The 17,975-nt window shown below is 39.0% G+C and overlaps 2 long non-coding RNA genes across 2 annotated transcripts; both read right to left on the bottom strand.

Moving 5' to 3' along the window:
• Positions 1-313: 313 nt before the first annotated feature.
• Positions 314-8,229, bottom strand: LOC130553573 (uncharacterized). Its single transcript, XR_008962873.1, has 3 exons — positions 6,951-8,229; positions 4,610-4,685; positions 314-625 (listed from the first exon to the last, which is right to left on the bottom strand). It is a non-coding gene; the product is annotated as an uncharacterized LOC130553573 (long non-coding RNA).
• A 2,269-nt stretch (positions 8,230-10,498) lies between these two features.
• Positions 10,499-11,847, bottom strand: LOC130552397 (uncharacterized). Its single transcript, XR_008962730.1, has 4 exons — positions 11,792-11,847; positions 11,423-11,474; positions 10,991-11,254; positions 10,499-10,591 (listed from the first exon to the last, which is right to left on the bottom strand). It is a non-coding gene; the product is annotated as an uncharacterized LOC130552397 (long non-coding RNA).
• Between the last annotated feature and the right edge of the window lie 6,128 nt (positions 11,848-17,975).

Here is a 17,975-nt window from a genome sequence, read left to right as displayed (position 1 = left end):
CTGGGGGTGTTGTGACTGGTTGTCAAGGTGTTGTTATGTGGTTGCTACGGTGTTCTGAGGCCATCCTAAAGTCTGCAAGTAATTCTGCGTCTAGAAATCCCTTAAAGTAATGGGAATTTTTCCATCCGTTTTATTGCCCACCAGGTGAACTTCTGGTCTTTTGGAAAGAGCTACAAGCTGAGTCACTAACCCAAAGAATGAGCTGCAGAAAGAGTGACGCCTTCTCTACACATTGTGTACTTATTTTACACATCACCAATACCAAGAAAAAACCAAGCCAAAAAAATAAATAAATGTCCTATAAATTAGATCTTGAGAAAAAAGATATGCAGTGAATTTGTGGCTGACTGGATCTCTCAGTGTAATTCCACCGGGCTGTAAATGAAGGGAAAATTGTCTGGACTGAGTTGAGTTTGAGGAGTGGAACAGTACGGCTGAATAATATTATACAATCAGTACAATGAAAACACAATATAATAAACGTCTCAGCTTCAGAACAGCACAGAACAATGGATCCAAAAGGTAGACAGCAACAAATTTATGCCTTCTAGGTTACCTTATTTTGGCCAAAATCTGAGGTAGCACTGCACGTATCGATCCCAGAATGCACTGTGAGGGACAAGGCCTGTGGCAAAACAGAATGGAAATATATTAGTCAATAACAAAAGTATTCATCAAATATACAGAAACTTATTAGAAAATGTATTTAGATATTTAATCACAAACACGGTTTTAAACCGTACAAAATGTGAAATTAAATCTGGCCAACTATTAGACTTTTTATATTTTACAATGCAATATAAAATAAATATATAAGGGAAAGTACCAATTTAAGATGAAGTAAAGTATAGATTAAACTAAAATATAAAACATATAATTTCACACTAAAGTAAATATTTAAAAATAAAGAAAAAATAAAATATAAAAGTGGGAGTGAATAAAAAAAATAATTTAAATATTTAATCATAAACACGGTTTTAATCCGAACAAAATGTGAAATTAAATCTGGCCAACTATTTAGACTTTTTATATTTTACAATGCAATATAAAATAAATATATAAGGGAAAGTATCAATTTAAGATGAAGTAAAGTATAGATTAAACTAAAATATAAACCATATAATTTCACACTAAAGTAAATATTTAAAAATAAAGAAAAAATAAAATATAAGGAGTGGGAGTGAATAAAAAAAATAATTTAAATATTTAATCATAAACGTGAAATGAAATCTGGGCAACTGTTTATATTTTACAATGTAAGATCAAATTAAAATATAAGGGAAAAGTATACATTTAAGCTGAAGTAAAGTATAGATTTAACTAAAACATAAAAATATATAATTCACAACTAAAGTAAATATTTAGAAATATAGAAAAAAATAAATACAAGGAGTGGGAGCAAATAAAAGAATGAAATTCACTTTTTAATCACAAACACTGTTGTACTATTTAGACTGTTTATATTTTACAATGTAAGATTAAATTAAAATATAAGGGTATAAATTTAAGCCGAAGTGAAGTATAGATGACATTAAAACAGGGCTCTAGACTAATTTTTCCCTCTGGTCGCAACCCACTTTCTCAGTTGGTCGCACCAACTTACAATTTGGTCGCACCCTTTTTCATGGTAATCATAATAACCTTGCATAATGACCTCAGTTGATGAATCGTGCTGTTAATTTGTCACTCTGTCTTTTAAAATAGTTGGATGTAGACCGCTTCATATTTGCACTTTTACACTTGCGAGCCCAATAAATGCAAAGAAACTTTGCTCTCTGCTCGCTCTTTCATGCAATTATCACAAGCGCGTCATTCACCACTCATAAATCACATTAAATGTTAAATAAATCTTTGACGGGGCAAAAATTCGTTTTACGCACACTCGCACCAATGCGACCCTGTGAAATTTTTCCTCGCACATTATAAAAAAACGATCGCATTTGCGAGCATTTTGGTCGCAGTCTAGAGCCCTGCATTAAAATATAAAAAAATTATAATTCAAAACTAAATTAAACATTTACAAATAAAGAAAAACTGAAATGTAAAGATAAAATAAAACATTTATAAAAATGTTGAAAATGTTTTGATAACAACAACCTATCAAAACCTTACCAACCACCCAGAACACTCTAGCAACCATAAAACAACGTACAACCAACCACAAACCCACATGATGAATGAGTTTCTCCAATCAATGCCTATTAATTTCAAAGCGGATGCAGCAGGAGACAATGAAACTTCTCACTAGTGTTTACAGTCGCGCTATTGAGAGGAGAGTCTCTATAAACAAACCGGGTTATGGAGTGCAGCGTTGAGCGCATAGCTTCAAAGTCCTGTGCTGTTTGTGTGGAATGACGGACGGCCAAACGTCAAGTGTTTGATGTGCTTGGGAGAGTAAGCTTTTCAAAAATAACCTCGGTAAGAAACTGCGGGGTCCTTATGTGCTGCTTCACACTTATACGACAGCAGCGTGGACAGTACAACTCCACATTCCACACCCACTTTTATACACTCCGCTCTCACAAATACACAAACATACACACAAAGCACGCTGCAGGGATAGAAATGTGATTTTATAAACCTAATCTTGTAATGTATACAGATATGCTCAGAGGACAATTTACAGCGACGACAGATCGTATTCAGACAGTTTTGCAAAACAACAGGGTATATTCTTTTGTGTTCTGCAGAAAAAACTAAGTCATACAGGTAGGGTTGGGAATCGGATTGGAAACAAAAGGAATATTTTCATAAAAGGAAATGCTTTGCGTGGTCTGCTGATATCTCAATAAAAGCCCTTATGAAAATTAACAATATTTTTACTATAGTAAGCATAGTTTATCATTATAATTACTACAGTTTAACCATGATGTACTTCAGCTTTGGTAATACAAATTGTAATAAATCAGAAAAAACATGGTTCTATGTGTATGTATACACAAAACGATGCTCATAAATATCTATATATTTTTTGCAAACAAGTCAATAAGCAGGCTAAATGACCATACAGGTTGATATTTAAATGTTTTACTTCAACTGTAGAATTGAAACTGGGAATCGATAAGAATCGAAATTGATAAGCAGAATCGGAATTGGAATCGATAAAATTCAAACGATTCCCAACCCTACATACAGGGGTGCGTTTCCCAAACGCATAGTTAGCCAACTATGGTCGCAAGTTCTGTTGTTTCAGCATAGTTCAACGATTCAAGTGTTTCCCTTATTCTAACAATCAATCGCTAGCAGCATCGCAAAGTTGCGTGGTTGGAACTACAGGTCTAGAGCTGTGGTTAGAAGAATAGTTCCATATTATTATGACGTGTACACTTGAGCAAGGTAAGCAAGCAACATGCAGTGCATTCTATATCCATCATTCTAAATATACAAATTCAATTTAGCATCTTTTAGTTTGTCAAGAAAATAGAAGCGCTGTTGTTTTTTAAGTGTGAATGCCTGGGACTTCATGCTCCTGGACCCTGGGGAATCCCTGGCGGAGTTACGTAGGAGGAAACTTATGAATGAGTTAAATAGCGTGAAATAAAACAAAAGAGAGCAAAAATACGATAGCAAAAATAGCTTTCAGATGCAGTGTAAATTATTTACAGCAATAATATGACATTAAATCGATCTACACGGATTAATTAGAAGACGGTTTTACTCCACCACCTATGTGACATCATCAAGTATGTTGTCGAACCAACGGGGATCAAACGACAGATGTGCAACAAAGTTACTGTTTTTGGGAAAAAGTCGTGAGTAGCTAGTTAGTTTCTCAAACGATGCATCGTACTATGGTGGTTAACCAGCGAGTTATGTCGTTGTTCGGGAAACGCACCCCAGGTTAGGATTGACATGAGGGAGAATAAATGAGGAAATAAATTTCATTTTGGGGTGAACATCCCATTCATGCATTTACGTTTATATGCACATATGGAGCCTGCAGGCTGGCAGACGGCAAACGGTCAGTTGGCCGTGCAGTAACGTGGGAGGCTCAGAAAAAGCACATTCAGCATAAGAAGTGTGAAGGCCGGCGTTAAACAAACACTACCACGGTAACCAGGCAACGCTAACAGTAGCCTCTCTCTCCTCCGAGGGGCCTGGGGTTGTTTCGGGAAGAACCGTCCATGTTAAAGGTAGCGTTGCCATGAGACGCTCATACTGAATAACATATAACACAGCGTATATTAAACCCGCAAACCTGTTTCTGCACGCCAACAAGCCGGCGACTTCAGAGAGCACAGAAACTTTCCTCACTTTGTCATGAAAATCTGCAACACGGCTCCAAATAAACAGGGCAGGCGGAGGCGTCACCTGCGCGTATCGCCCCGTGCACATAAACATCCAGAAGACCCGTGGACTTCAAAGAGGAACCGGACACCTCTGACCTGGTTGATGGATGCTATCATACTTGTCAAAATGTCCATCATTAGACTTCTGGGAAGGGTTGACCGTCAGGGTGGAGTTTGTGTTACTGCGGCTTTGTACGTGCATGCAAATGTCAACAAATACGGTAAATGTGCACAATTAATGCACGACCAGTAAATGTCGGGTATGTTGATATTGCACGTGTTTGCGAGACCACACACATGCATTGCATTCTGGATCTCACCGGCGTCCTAATCATCCGTCTGCATTCTCGTAATTATCACAACGGTGCCGAAGTCTCCGAGGAGATTTTCCCGTGTCTGCACCAAAACAGAGCAGAATCCAGAAGACGTTAAATTAAACACATTATAGAGCTTTCCAGAACCATAAACACGGCCTGCAGAAATCTGCTTTGTTCAGGTTAATTGTTGTTCCACTTATGTGCTAATTCAAGACATAAATGTTGGTTTAACAACAGTGATTCCAGTGCACTTTTCATTCTATTGCAGATGTCACATTGTTTTGCATGTTTTAAATGATGCACGTAAAGGGTTAAAGGGATAGTTCACCCAAAAATGAAAATTATGTAATCATTCATTTACCCTCTTGTCATTTCAAACCTGTATGACTTTCTTGTTTCAGGTTTGACGTGACAAGAGGGTGAGTAAATGATGACAGAATTTTTCTTTTTGCGTGAACTATCAATTTAAGCAACTAGAAATTAACTTAAGGGATAGTTTCTTTGTTCTTATGAACACAAAGGAAGATATTTTGAAGAATGTCAGTAACCAAGCAGATCTCATCCCCCCTATAGGGCAGTTGTGGCCTAATGGTAAGAGAGTCGGACTCATGACCAGAAGGTTGCCGGTTCGATTCCCAGGGCCGGCGGGTAACAACTGAGGTGCCCTTGAGCAAGGCACCTTACCCCTACTTGCTCCCCGGGCGCTGCAGTGATAGCTGCCCACTGCTCCGGGGGTACGTGTGTACACTACTCTCTGGATGGGTTAAATGCAGAGGTCACATTTCGTTGCCTTGTACCTTCGTACATGTGCAATGACAATAAATTGAATCTAAAATCTAAATCTAAAAAAAAAAATCTAAAAATCTTTACTGCCATAGTAGGGAAAATAAATACTATGGGCATCAATGGGGGATGAGATCTGTTTGGTTATTGACATTCTTCCAAATATCTTCTTTTGTGTTCAGCAGAATAAAGACATTTTAGTAAATGCTGACAGAATTTTCCTTTTTTTGGGTGAACTATCCCTTACACCTATAAGAATGAAAAATCACACATTTCAATTATTTCTTGACATCAATGACAGTAAATGTAACTAAACAATTGACCCCCCCAAAAAAATCATCATTTATTCATCCTCATGTCATTTAAAACCTTTATGACTCTTTCTATTGCGGAACACAAGAGAAGATATTTTGAGAAATGTCTCAATCGGGTTTTGTGTCCGTACAATGGAAGTCAATGGGGGCCGATGTTGCAACATTCTTCAAATGATCTTTTGTGTTCTGCAGAAGAAAGCCTTACAGGAATGGAATGACTTGGAAATGGGTAAATGATACAAGAATTTTTGATTTTTGGTGGACTGCCCCTTTAAGTCCCCCGTGTCTCAGATCTTTCTCCTGAGAAAAAGAGGCAAAAATGTCTCAACAATGTCACAAACTGAGCTCAGATTTGTCAAGTCTGACCCAAATCCAGATAATTTTACCTTTAAGGGCCGATTCACATTTCACGTCTGAAACCGCGTGGAAAACGCTGTCTCCTTTTTTCAAAGTGCCAAGCAGTTTGCATTCTACTGGCGTCTATCGTCGCTAAGCAACCATGGGCCACAATAGCCATTAAGACGAGGAGGTATAAACAAAGGATATATGGATTATATGCGCTGAAAATACCTTGCAAAGAGTATGCTACAAGATTTATTTATGCTGATCATCTGTGTCTCCATCTTCACTGAGCTTGTCTTATATTGGCTGGTTGGTTCTTGTCACATGACCCGCGGTGCGCGTGCAGCATTCTGAAAAGTTGAAATATTTTCATCTTTATCTTGGTGCGCTACCGCGTCGCCGCTTATTTGAGCGCGCTTGCCGTGCGTCTACATTTAGAATAACGAATATGCGCGCGCAAAAGATGCGAAATGTGAATCGCCTAAACCTTATTTCATTTTAAACCTCCATACTCTTCATGGTTTTTAACGATTACAGTCTCATGTTTCTAGGAGAAACATCGGAGACTAAGTTGATAAATGAAACACGCCTGAGAACACTTGCTAACTCTCCATAAATTATTCAACAGAAAAATCCCTTTGCATCAATAGCGGAAGGTGGATTACTTCACATTACATTAACGTATTTGGCAAATAGTTTAATCCTAAACTTTTAAGATTGCTGGATCTATTTTATTAGTATGCATGCTCCCTGGGATTCAAACCCATGACCTCTTTGTTCTGCTCTACCAACTGAGCTTGTCTATTGTTAATAGACAAGCTCAGAAACGTTTCTCAGAAGTTCTCAGGTTTATGAAGCATCTCACAGTGAACGCATTAGACCGTCACCAGGGCAGCGACACTTACCCTCAGGTTATGATGGCTCAGCGGCTGGTGTCAGAAAACCATCTGACATCATCAGTAACCTGTCAGTTAACATTGCCCATCAACATTTGGCGGTCTCCATAGACACTCCATCTCTTTCCCATAAAACGCCCAACTGACTGCGGAGAAGGTCACCTACAAGGTCAGAAGAGTCAAGTCAGTGCGTGGGATCCAAATTTTCATCAAAACTCCTCATCTGAATGAGTTTGATCCCTGAACCGTTAAACTTGAATTCTATTCATGCATGACCTCCACTGGCTTAAACTTCAATGCTTCAGATATTAGAAGATGCTCACATCATGCAACTAAAAGACTCAAAATGTATAACAATTTATTATTTTGCAGCGTCTGATGAAGCAGCGTCAAACAGCGTATGAAGATCAAGAGCAGTCACGGGTCAAATGTAAAGTGCTTGGAGAAGGCGGCGTGTCTGAAGGATGGTAGAGATGTCACGTTCCTTCTAACATTCCACCCATTCTGCTTCCTCACCTCTCAATAGAAACCAACATAAAGATGGAAGGGGGAAAGACGTCTTGCCATGGCGACCAAACACAAAATCTCAAAACACTAAGATCAATGTCTTGTCATATCTTCTGTGCGTTTGCTTTTAACACAACATCCCTCTCTCTGCTGATTCAGGATCAGTCGGGTTGCTTTGCGTGGTAGTGAATTATTTTTTTGACAGTCAACTTATCTTTTCTGTATAGAGCGAAACATAATCGTACAGTATGTACACAACAGTCCTTTTTAAAAGCCTATATACAAATAACCGTGGTGTCAAGATGGAGCAAGTTTCAAAAGAGATCTCAACTAAATCTCAAAGTTGGTCTCGGGGTTTGGGTCAAAAGTCAGAGTTCTCCATATAAACTCAAACTCAACAAAATTGTTTAAAGAAGAAATACAGCTTTGCTATGAACATTTTATACATATATATGTCAACAATATCGCCTCGGTTGTGTACGTATTTATTTTTTTAAGATTCAGCCGAAAATGAAAAACAGTCATCATTTACTCACCCGTGTGACCTTCCTTCACCTGTGGAGCTCAAAAGGAGACGATTAGCAGACAAAACCTCGAAAACAACACTTGTGTGATACTGAATGCACACGACTGAGGTTTGAGAGCTCCAGAGTGATTTAACTGAGAAGCTGGAGCACCATGCTCGCTCATGCTTGAGACAATGGCCGTGTGTACTCTATATGATGTTAAAAAGTGATTTAAAAAAATCTATCGATAGTAAAGGTTGGACTATCCATACACTATCATGAAAAAATATATATTGCGAAAGTTTATGGTATCGATATTTTTGCACAGCCCTAGTATTTTTATTTATGGGTGAAGTACCTCATGATCTATAAAAAAGCGAACTAAAGTTTTTATTCTGGTGTGTCACCGTTCTAGAATACTTATCCTGGAGAATGCAACATTCATTTTTGATCTGTTTTCGGTCACACTCGATATGACGTTAAACAGATTAAATTTCTGCTCAGCACCTTCGTTGAGCTCAGACAGGCTTAGACAAAGCCATTGTTTCCAACAAACAGTCTGGAGTCCCATCTCTGAAGTGTGCGTTTAAGATAAGGCTAATTGATTAGCAACTGACGACATGCATAACAAACCAATGTTCTAGACGGTACGGTTGATCCCGTCTTAACACGTCACTTCATAATAACTGACATCACCAGCACGGCCGCGATTGTTCTTTCAACCTTATGTAATCTTTAATAAGTCCTCAAAGCAGCTGTGAAAATTATTATCTAATGGAATTATGTCATGCACGGACGGCTCCAAACACAACACTCTTCTCTTGACAGGTTTCGAGCTGGCGACGGTCCTTGGCAGGTGAGCGGGGACAGGCCGGTGGAAGAGAGGAAACGAGTGAAGAGAGGCGAGTTAAGATGAAAAAGCAGGAAGAGGGAGATAATAATCGGAGTGTGCTGGGCTGTAAGAGAGCCCTCTGTGAGGCAGGAGCCGCCGGGGGTCCGGGATCAGGGGTTAGATGGGAAGAAAATGGAGAAGGGGCCACACGTTCATCATCCGTAGGCCTGCATGATCACAGACGCCACGCCGCCAACAATGGGCCCTGTATGTGTGTGTGTTTAAGAGGAGAGTTTCTCTTTAGTGATTGTGTCGTGGCATTCCGGAGCCCAGAGCAGATAACATCCGAGAGGTCTCCGCTCGCCTCTTTTATCCACCTGCTTCTGTTGTCTTTATCAGTCTCCTTTTTTTTTCTTCAAGACCCGGCAGGAGAACAAAGGTGAGCCGCGATTAAAGCAGGTTCACGAACACACAAAAGAAAAAAATACAGGAAGCAAAAGAACACATCAGGGAAGTCACGCAGGAAAAGAGGACACAAGAAGTTGTTGCAGAGTTTTGTTTGCTTGTGTCAAAATCACAACGCAACAATGCACAAGGGTTTAAATGGTTGCTAGGGTGTTGCTATGCTGTTATGGCATTAGGTTTAAAGCATTTCATGGATAGTTCAACCGAAAATGAAAATTCTGTCATCATTTACTCACCCTCGAGTTGTTCCAAATCTGTATACATTTCTTTGTTCTGATGAACACAGAGAAAGATATTTGGAAGAATGCCTATAACCAGACAGATTTTGCCCCCCATTGACTCCCACGGTAGGAAAAAATACAATGGTAGTTAAAAGTGCCCCAGAACTGTTTGCTATCCTACATTCTTCAAAATATCTTCTTTTGTCTTTAACAGAACACAAAAGAAGATTTAAAGAAACACAAATTTAAAGAAATTTATAAAGTAATTTTTCATACTATGGTTGTCAATAGTGGCCAAGAACTGTTTGGTTACAAGCATTCTTCCAAATATCTAAGCATCCCCTGCTTATCATGCGTATGTAAATGAGTACATAAAAATGTTTGTTCCCAAACAGCTGCAGTAAAACTACAAGTAAAAGACCGCACCTGGAATTAAAGCCCTCATTACACAACACAACACAATCTACCTGTAAGTGATATTAGACGCACTGCTTGTGCAGTCACCACAACCCACCTGATTACACTAACAGAAATCCCTTTTGCGCTTATTATTTTCCATCCTGGTGGAACAGCCCGGCCACTGTGACGTCACCGGGCTCTGGGATCTGTCTCAGTTTCTCTCTTTTTGTCTCACTCTCTCTTAACCCAGATTACAGGCGTCCGGGCTGAGCCAGGGCCAGGTTTCGGCAAGTCGTCCGCACAGCCTCCAAGATCCTGTCAACGCTGGGAAACACGGCACGCGTTCGGCTGCTCAGCAAACAGCGGAGCTCCAGAAACACGTATACATTTGGACCACACTGTCTAAACATACACGAGTCGCTGGGGTTCTGGATTTAAGGAATGAGAAGCTGTGAACGGCTGAGGGTCATGACTAAACTGCACAACACCAAGCATGTGTTTAGAGCAATTTATTGCAATTTGATAAAAAAACAAAAAAACACGTGAAAATTTTTAGCAGACAGGACAACAAAATGAGTTTGTTTGTTCTTACTCACCTGCTGCTACACCGATGCTAACCATCAGGAAAATTCCTCCGTCTCTTTGACCTTGAGATAAGATGACACAAACCACAGGGCAGGTTCATGGAGCCAGGCATCCAGCCGGTTGGATGTATGCCTGCTAAGAAAGCGAGATGGAAAGAGGAATGTGAGAGAAAAGCACAATATTAAGGTCAAAACTGAGAAATGCTCAAAAACAATGAGTTGAAAAGCAGATTTTGGAAAAACCAACGCACGAAACAAAATTGTATACACATTTGATTGGACTATATTTATAACAAATATTATTGTAATAAACATAATTTCTCCACTCACCCTAATTAAAAATGGTTCGCTAAGCTCACTGCAATGCATTCTGGGATTGCATTCCCTTCAAAGAACATGCTGCCTACTACAATACGGCCAATAGAAGTATCTTAAAAGTCAGTATAATGTTGCAGCCTATCATGGTTTAAAACACCTATGATGCCTTAGATTGTTGTCTAGGTAGGCAGCATACTAGAATAACACACACACACACCTGTTTTCTCCATCAGACGTAGTAGTCCGTGCATCTTGCTTTGGTTGGATGCAGTTTCTCAGACCTGTGCTGCTTTAGACATTAGGGCGTCGGCTCAAAACTGCTGCCGCGTCCACCTTTGTGAATTAAGTCTCGCTTCACGTGGAATGAACCGATTCACGCCCGATCGGCTGCTCGGTGCCAGTGTTTAATGAATACACTTCATTGAGCGTTTTCTCTCCCAGCCGTCGGGTTTACAGTGTGTATTCTCATAGGTATTCCCTGCTATTAAAAAAACAAAAATCTTTGTTACCTCAAGAGTTTCTCATAGACAGAGATTAAAACGACAGCAAACAGACGTGTATCAGAAAAGATTACAAATAAAACCAGTTACAAAAATCAGTGATTTAAGTATGAACTCAAACATTTCTCATCAAGTTCTTCGACACGCACCGTGCCAGTGGTGGACGGTGGCAAACCAGTCCATAACGTACTGTGATGACCTCTGTGGACCACCACAAATCAGTAACGGCAAACAAATCTAGAAAAAAATGCTGTACGATATGTGATTCAAAGTTTCAGAATAGTTCAAATCAATGTGTTAATATAGTGATGGTTCATGGATATATTGCCATATAGTTCAGCATCACTTCCTTCTAAGACCATCACTTTCCAAACTGTGAAGGTCCTATTCCTATACCTGACACACAAAGCAAATAATCAAAGTATTTTAAGGTTTCAGCAAACACCGCATTGGATTATTGATTCTACGTGCTGCTGCAGTGTACATGCATGAAGTCAAATACAAAGTGTTCCCATTACCTGTTCCAGATACTAAATATTGCACAATGGAGGCTGTTGAAGCGAGCGTCTCGGAGCAGGGCCTGAACTCACACACAGCACATGCGGAAAAACCCGGGCTGTGATGTTCACTCCGACACCTGGTGGACACTCGAAGATATCTGATGTCCGAATACTCAACTCTGAAGTGCAGATGAATGGGATGCTGGTGTACCTGCAGGGTGTGCTGTGGTTCCAGAAACAGATTTAAACAGTGAACATGCCTTTCCTCTGCATGGACACATGGTGGCGCTGCGGTCTGTGAGGCTGGATAACTTCAACCCTTCACATTCTTATCTGAAGTCAAGTGCACTTTAGCGGGCCCTGCGAGAAGAAATAAGAAATAAAGCAGGTTTAAAGTCGGTTTCTAAGCCATTTGATGTTTTAATTGTTGTGTTTTCACTAGGAACACAATGTTTCGTCTGAAATACACAACGACGGTGTGCTGAATTAAACAGTAATCACGTGCCTTTCTCCTTTTCTTTTAACTGTTTTTAAACAGTTTATTATTATTTAAACAAATAATAATAAAATCAATCACATATCATAAAACTGATTACACGATAACCAACAAAAGTGGTACTGCATGACAAACTTTGTTCAAACGGATGGTCTGTGAATAATTGTGTGTGCTAATTGACTGCAAGCTGTATTGACCACCAGAATATTCTATTTATCGTGTGTCCATCATGCAGTACCACTTTTGTTGGTTATCGTGTCATCAGTTTTATGATTTGTGATTGATTTTATTATTTGCTATGAGATAATAAAACCAAAACAACCCTTTAAAATATAAAAGCATCATGCAGCGGTTTGCATGATATGAAACGAACTGCTTACCACGGTATATTCGAAGTCGTCCGCTACAGTACAGTGAGCCCTCATTTGTGTACGTTAAGTGCCCAGGGCCCGGTTGCATAAAGCACCTTAATTTTTTCCCTTAAGTTTGACACTTAAGGGGTCATTTCCCTTTACCAAAGACAATAGGAGAATAACTTAAGTTAAATTTAAGGACATACTTAAGGGAAAATTACACTGTATTCACGAAAGAGCCGGAAGTGACGCTGCATCTTCTGAGGCGCGATTTTCATTCGGCGCGAGCCTCGATGTGCAATCATAGGCAGGCATTGCGATACATTAAGGCAATTGAGTGAGCGCATTAGATAACGTTTAATTGCGCGTTTAACTTAAATATTTGGCAAATAGGAGTCGTCAGTACAAGCAGGAAACAGAGATTTTTGTCGAGTTGGGGGCGTGGCAATGCCGACGCGACTGCGATGTTGACCGCGAAGTATTTAGGTAAATTTGTTAAAAGTGTGAACGTTTACCTCCGAAGATGATTTCTGTTATTCACATAGCCTATACAGCAAATAATCAAACTGGTCGACCTTTAAACGCCTATAAAAGAGAAACTGTTTGATTTACAACTGTACTGGCGACGGGAAATGTAAACTGCCATCTTGATATCATAATTACGACGTACAAATTCGTAAATATGAAATATTGCATCATGTTGCATTGACTCCCATAGTACCCATTGACTCCCATAGTAGGAAAAATACAATGGTCGTCAAAAGTGCCCCAGAAGTGTTTGCTGTACTACATTCTTCAAAATATCTTCTTTTGTGTTTAACAGAACAAAAAAAAGTATTTTTTCATACTATGGTAGTCAAAGTGGGGCAAGATATGTCTGGTTATAAGCATTCTTTCGAATATCTTTCTCTGTGTTCATCAGAACAAAGAAATGTATACAGATTTGGAACAACTCGAAGGTAAAATATAAAGAGTAAATGATGATAGAATGTTCATTTTTGGGTGAAGTATCCCTTTAAAACCCTCTTGACTGCAGGCATCTATAGTTTGAATTGAGTGTTTGTTAGTGTGATAAAGGGATTTATTTACTTCCTCTCATTTCATTCCAAACCTGCTTGACCTCTGCAAAACACAAAAGCTGAAGAACATTGGTAAGCAAACAACACTGGCTTCCATTGACTTGAATTGTACGGAAACAAAACCAATTTTTTTTTAAATATCTTTTTCTTTCAACAGAAGAAAGAGACATACTGTACAGTATATACAGCAACATGACTGTGAATAAATGATGACAAAATTGTTATTTGTGGGTCAACTATTCTTTTACAAGTGTCCATCTTGGAGGGGATAAACATCAGAGGAAGTGTGATGTAGATGACATAAGAATGAATTACTCATAGAAACACTGTAGCGTAAGCAATGAAGCGTGTTAATTCTCATTTACAAAGCGCATTGTCACATCCTACTTTAAACACAGGATGGTTTAGCAGCGTTTGTTGACATCAGGAAACCAAGAAAACGGAACTTCCTAGAAATTCTTACTGACACACTTGAAGGGGTCATTTAGTGACCTCACCGTCCACCAGTGACCTAGTGTTAAATAAACCCATGCTACTGCCTTGAGCATCCTGTCTGTGTGTGTTTTGAATGACTTAGTTCTGATAGTGCTCTGAACTTCAGGAAGTGTAGAAGAAAGCCTGTCTCCGGGTTTTACTTTCACCCCGGCATCTCAATGACACTCAGCAACACTGATAGACTCAGTCGCTCACATCCGGACGAGAAATGAAACGACGGAGAAATAAAATTTAAAGTCAAAACACTGTTTTGCGTAATACTTCGAAGCACCTCAGAGAATATAGATATTTTTTGTTGGTGGCCTTTTCGCTTTTTTGTGCATGCACTTAACTGTTGCACTCGGTCTGTATAAGCGTCCGCAAGATTTCCTGTTCCACTGCATATCAAGCCTAATTTATTATCTGTAAAATAACTTCCTTTGCAATGGCATAGCTTCCTCGTTTTGCATAAGCGAACGCTTTAAATCAACAAACAATTCATCTCTGTTTGGGCTTCGCCATCAAATTCTTCGGTTTCTTGGCGGAGAGCGGACACGAATACCCGTGAAACCTCGAAGGAGTGATTTCTGTTTTGAAATTGCTACTCTTCTGTCTTTTGCTTTAAATATCTTTCATTCTTTTGTCTGCGTTTTATTCAGATGGCTGCCACATGTTCAGATGAAAGAGGTCAAATGTCATAGCGTTTGCAGGGAAACTCCAGGCGTGGCACAGTCTGAATGATTCTTGTTGGTCAGTGCCGCAGTAAAGAGGAAAGGGTCTGTCTATCAGCATCCAACTAACGCCGTAGCAATGAACTATCTATTAATAATTCTATACAATTATTTATTTTTAAACTAAGTTATTTTGAACATTCTAAACCTTCCAGGCAAGATTTTGTCAAGCCAGCATTTTGTTTTATTTGTGTGAGGTTCACAATGTTGCAAAGGTTTGATGATGTAATTCTGTTTTTTTTTTTGTGCATAGAACATAAAAGACGTTTGATTGGAGTTGTTATCATCAAGCATGAGGAGCTATCCAGCTGTATGTGGAAACTAGATTTGTACATTTTACGCTCTCTGAAGTTGTGATTTCGGCTTGCCCATGCAAAACTGTGATGCGAGGCTGTGGTAATGCTTAAATGTTCTGGGTGGTTTTTAGATATACAGTAACTCGAGTCTATGGGATTATTTTATCCTTCTAGCATCCGATTGACTGCATATGATTTGATGATTGTTTATGTCTGCTGCACAACAAGTTGCATGTGTGTCTGTGTGTGGCGTAATGGACCAAATGCAGAAAGTTAGGGGTAGGAGATAGAATATGCATTTTGTCTATGGAAAGCTCCCATAAAACATGAAAACCTGTGTGTGTGCAAGTGCATGTGTGTCTTTGGGGGGTGGCAAGTGAAAGCGACGTCTGGCCCCGAAGCAAGACAGCTGTGCAAACAGGCAGCCATGATGTCAAGACTGCGGGGCATTCTGGGTAAGGAGGGGGCACACTTTGATGCCAGGTTTTATAGCAGTCCTTAGAGCAGGTGTGAGATTGGCGATTCGGGAAGAGGAATGATGTACTCTATTTTCCATGAATACTGACATGAGTTATAAGTAAAAACAGATAGTCGACATGAATCTATATAATAAACATTCATCAAAATGTTAAAGACATACTTCAAAGACATTCCAACACCTCAGCAAAATTTGTGCATACTGATACAGACATGTGTGTCCTGAATGGTGCGTAAAGACAGCCAATCAGATTGAAGCTTACAATTTTCAGTGAGTTGTTTTTATGACCATTGCGTGAGCGTGTTATCTGAGGCTGTGGAGCATGTGGCTCATGGTTAGAAGCTATATACTTGTGGTACATTCACGGTTTGACTTGCTCCCCTCTCATGTAAATGAAAGAAACATCTGGTTGTGCCAGTGAGGCCAGCTCTTCAGAAGAGACTTTACCAAAGATCAAAGTTTACCCTATTCTTTTAAGTTTATTCTTTTATCCAAAGGGTTGAGCAAGAGATTTTGGAGAAAAATGTAGAAGTGAAGTCCGTTATTAGAAGTGAAGATTTTACCTAGAATTGATTTTAAGTGCCAACGTTGTTTTTCAAGAATTATAAAACACCCAGCATGTTGTCCAGCTCACATATGGTATCCGATATTGTAACCACCCCTCAATGTGAACAATTGTGGCTGTTAAAAAAATGAGTCTGAGGTTCAAGCTAAACACACATTCTGCATGGGAGCTATCAGAAAAGCAGGATTAGCTAATAACAACAAGTGCTGGATTACGTCCATTGATATGTAACATTTGTCTGTGACGTTTGCGTTAGTCTGATTTCCTTATCAAGAGTGTTTTACTGTATGCTAAACCCCCTGCGCTGGTCTACAGCTTATGGTGTTTGACTACAATTTATGCAGATAAAAATATCATCAGACAGGTGCAACCATGAAAACCTAGACATCCTTTACCAAAAAATGATGATCGCTTTTTCCCTCTTTCTTGCGTTTGGGAGTTTGTGCTCCCTTTGGGTCTGCCGTTACTATTTGAGCGCGTTAACATTTAAATGATAAACCTGAGTAAACAACCGATGTCGGGAAATGCGCAAAGCAGTTAGGCAGACGGAGGGGTTCCGTTTTTGCATATGGGCCAGGACCTGCCTTGCTACGCCACTGTGAACTATATAATCTTGAACAAATTTTCAAGACGTGTAAAACTATTTTAATAAGTAATGGGCTACTTCAAAAACGTTAACAAAACTACAAGCCAAGTGTACTTCATTATACTTCATTATTCTTGACATTTCCATCAAGTATTAGTATACTTCTTCTGTCAGTATAAGTCAAGTATACTTACTGTAAGTGTAAATTTTTGTATATTTCTGAAGTGTTTATAAAAAGTAGATAAAGCATACTTTTTTGTTTTGTTTAATAGAAGTATACTAATAACGCACTTGAATAAACCTCTTTTTTGTAAAGGATGTCTCTTGAGTTCAACTGTTCTTTCATAACCAGGTGATTTCTCCACTCACACACTGTCAGCATTAGCCCGAAGTGTGCGCTTGATGGAAAAACGTGGACATTGTCCAAAAACAGCAGCTTTGTGGTGCTGCGTTGTCTTTTAGCTTGTTACAACTTGACAAAGATGTTTGCTCATGATCTAGAGCTTTGTGATGGGATGGAGATGTGTTCCAAGAGCACATTCCATAACCTGAAAGCATCATCATTACAAAAACACGCACCTTGAGATGCTCAGAAGATGTTACCTGATGAACCATCGGCATGTGCATACAAATGTTCTTGTTTTGTTGAAATGCTTTCTTTATTTGAAAGTGTCAGTAGCTCAGAGCCATATGATTTAAACGGGTTTCCATTAGTGCATTTGTTCCCGTAGATGTTTCACACGTTCGTGCATGTTGGCGTGTGAATTCCTACACGTTCGCTTGTATTGAGATCGACATTAACTTTTGGATTAATTTCTCATTCATGTGTTGAATTTCATAATGCATTTATGGAGCTTAGTGAAATAATTCAAAACCAGCAAATGTTAACTCAATTTTTATGTGGACTACATAAAAAAAATGTTTTGCTTCAGATTGGATTAATACAGATTAGTATTTATATTGACTAGGGCTGTCGGATACATGTTGTTTTTCTACACATACATGTACATTTAGGAGATATTTAGATGTATTTATTTATATTTACCAATAATTTAAATGTATTTATATATTTTAAATATTTTTATATTTTACATATTTTCTAAATATATACATACTGTATATAGAAAGCCCTAATATTCAGATG

The sequence above is a fragment of the Triplophysa rosa genome, linkage group LG4 (genome assembly GCF_024868665.1).
Source record: "Triplophysa rosa linkage group LG4, Trosa_1v2, whole genome shotgun sequence".
NCBI lineage: Eukaryota > Metazoa > Chordata > Actinopteri > Cypriniformes > Nemacheilidae > Triplophysa > Triplophysa rosa.
This window is presented reverse-complemented; position numbering and strand designations above follow the sequence as displayed.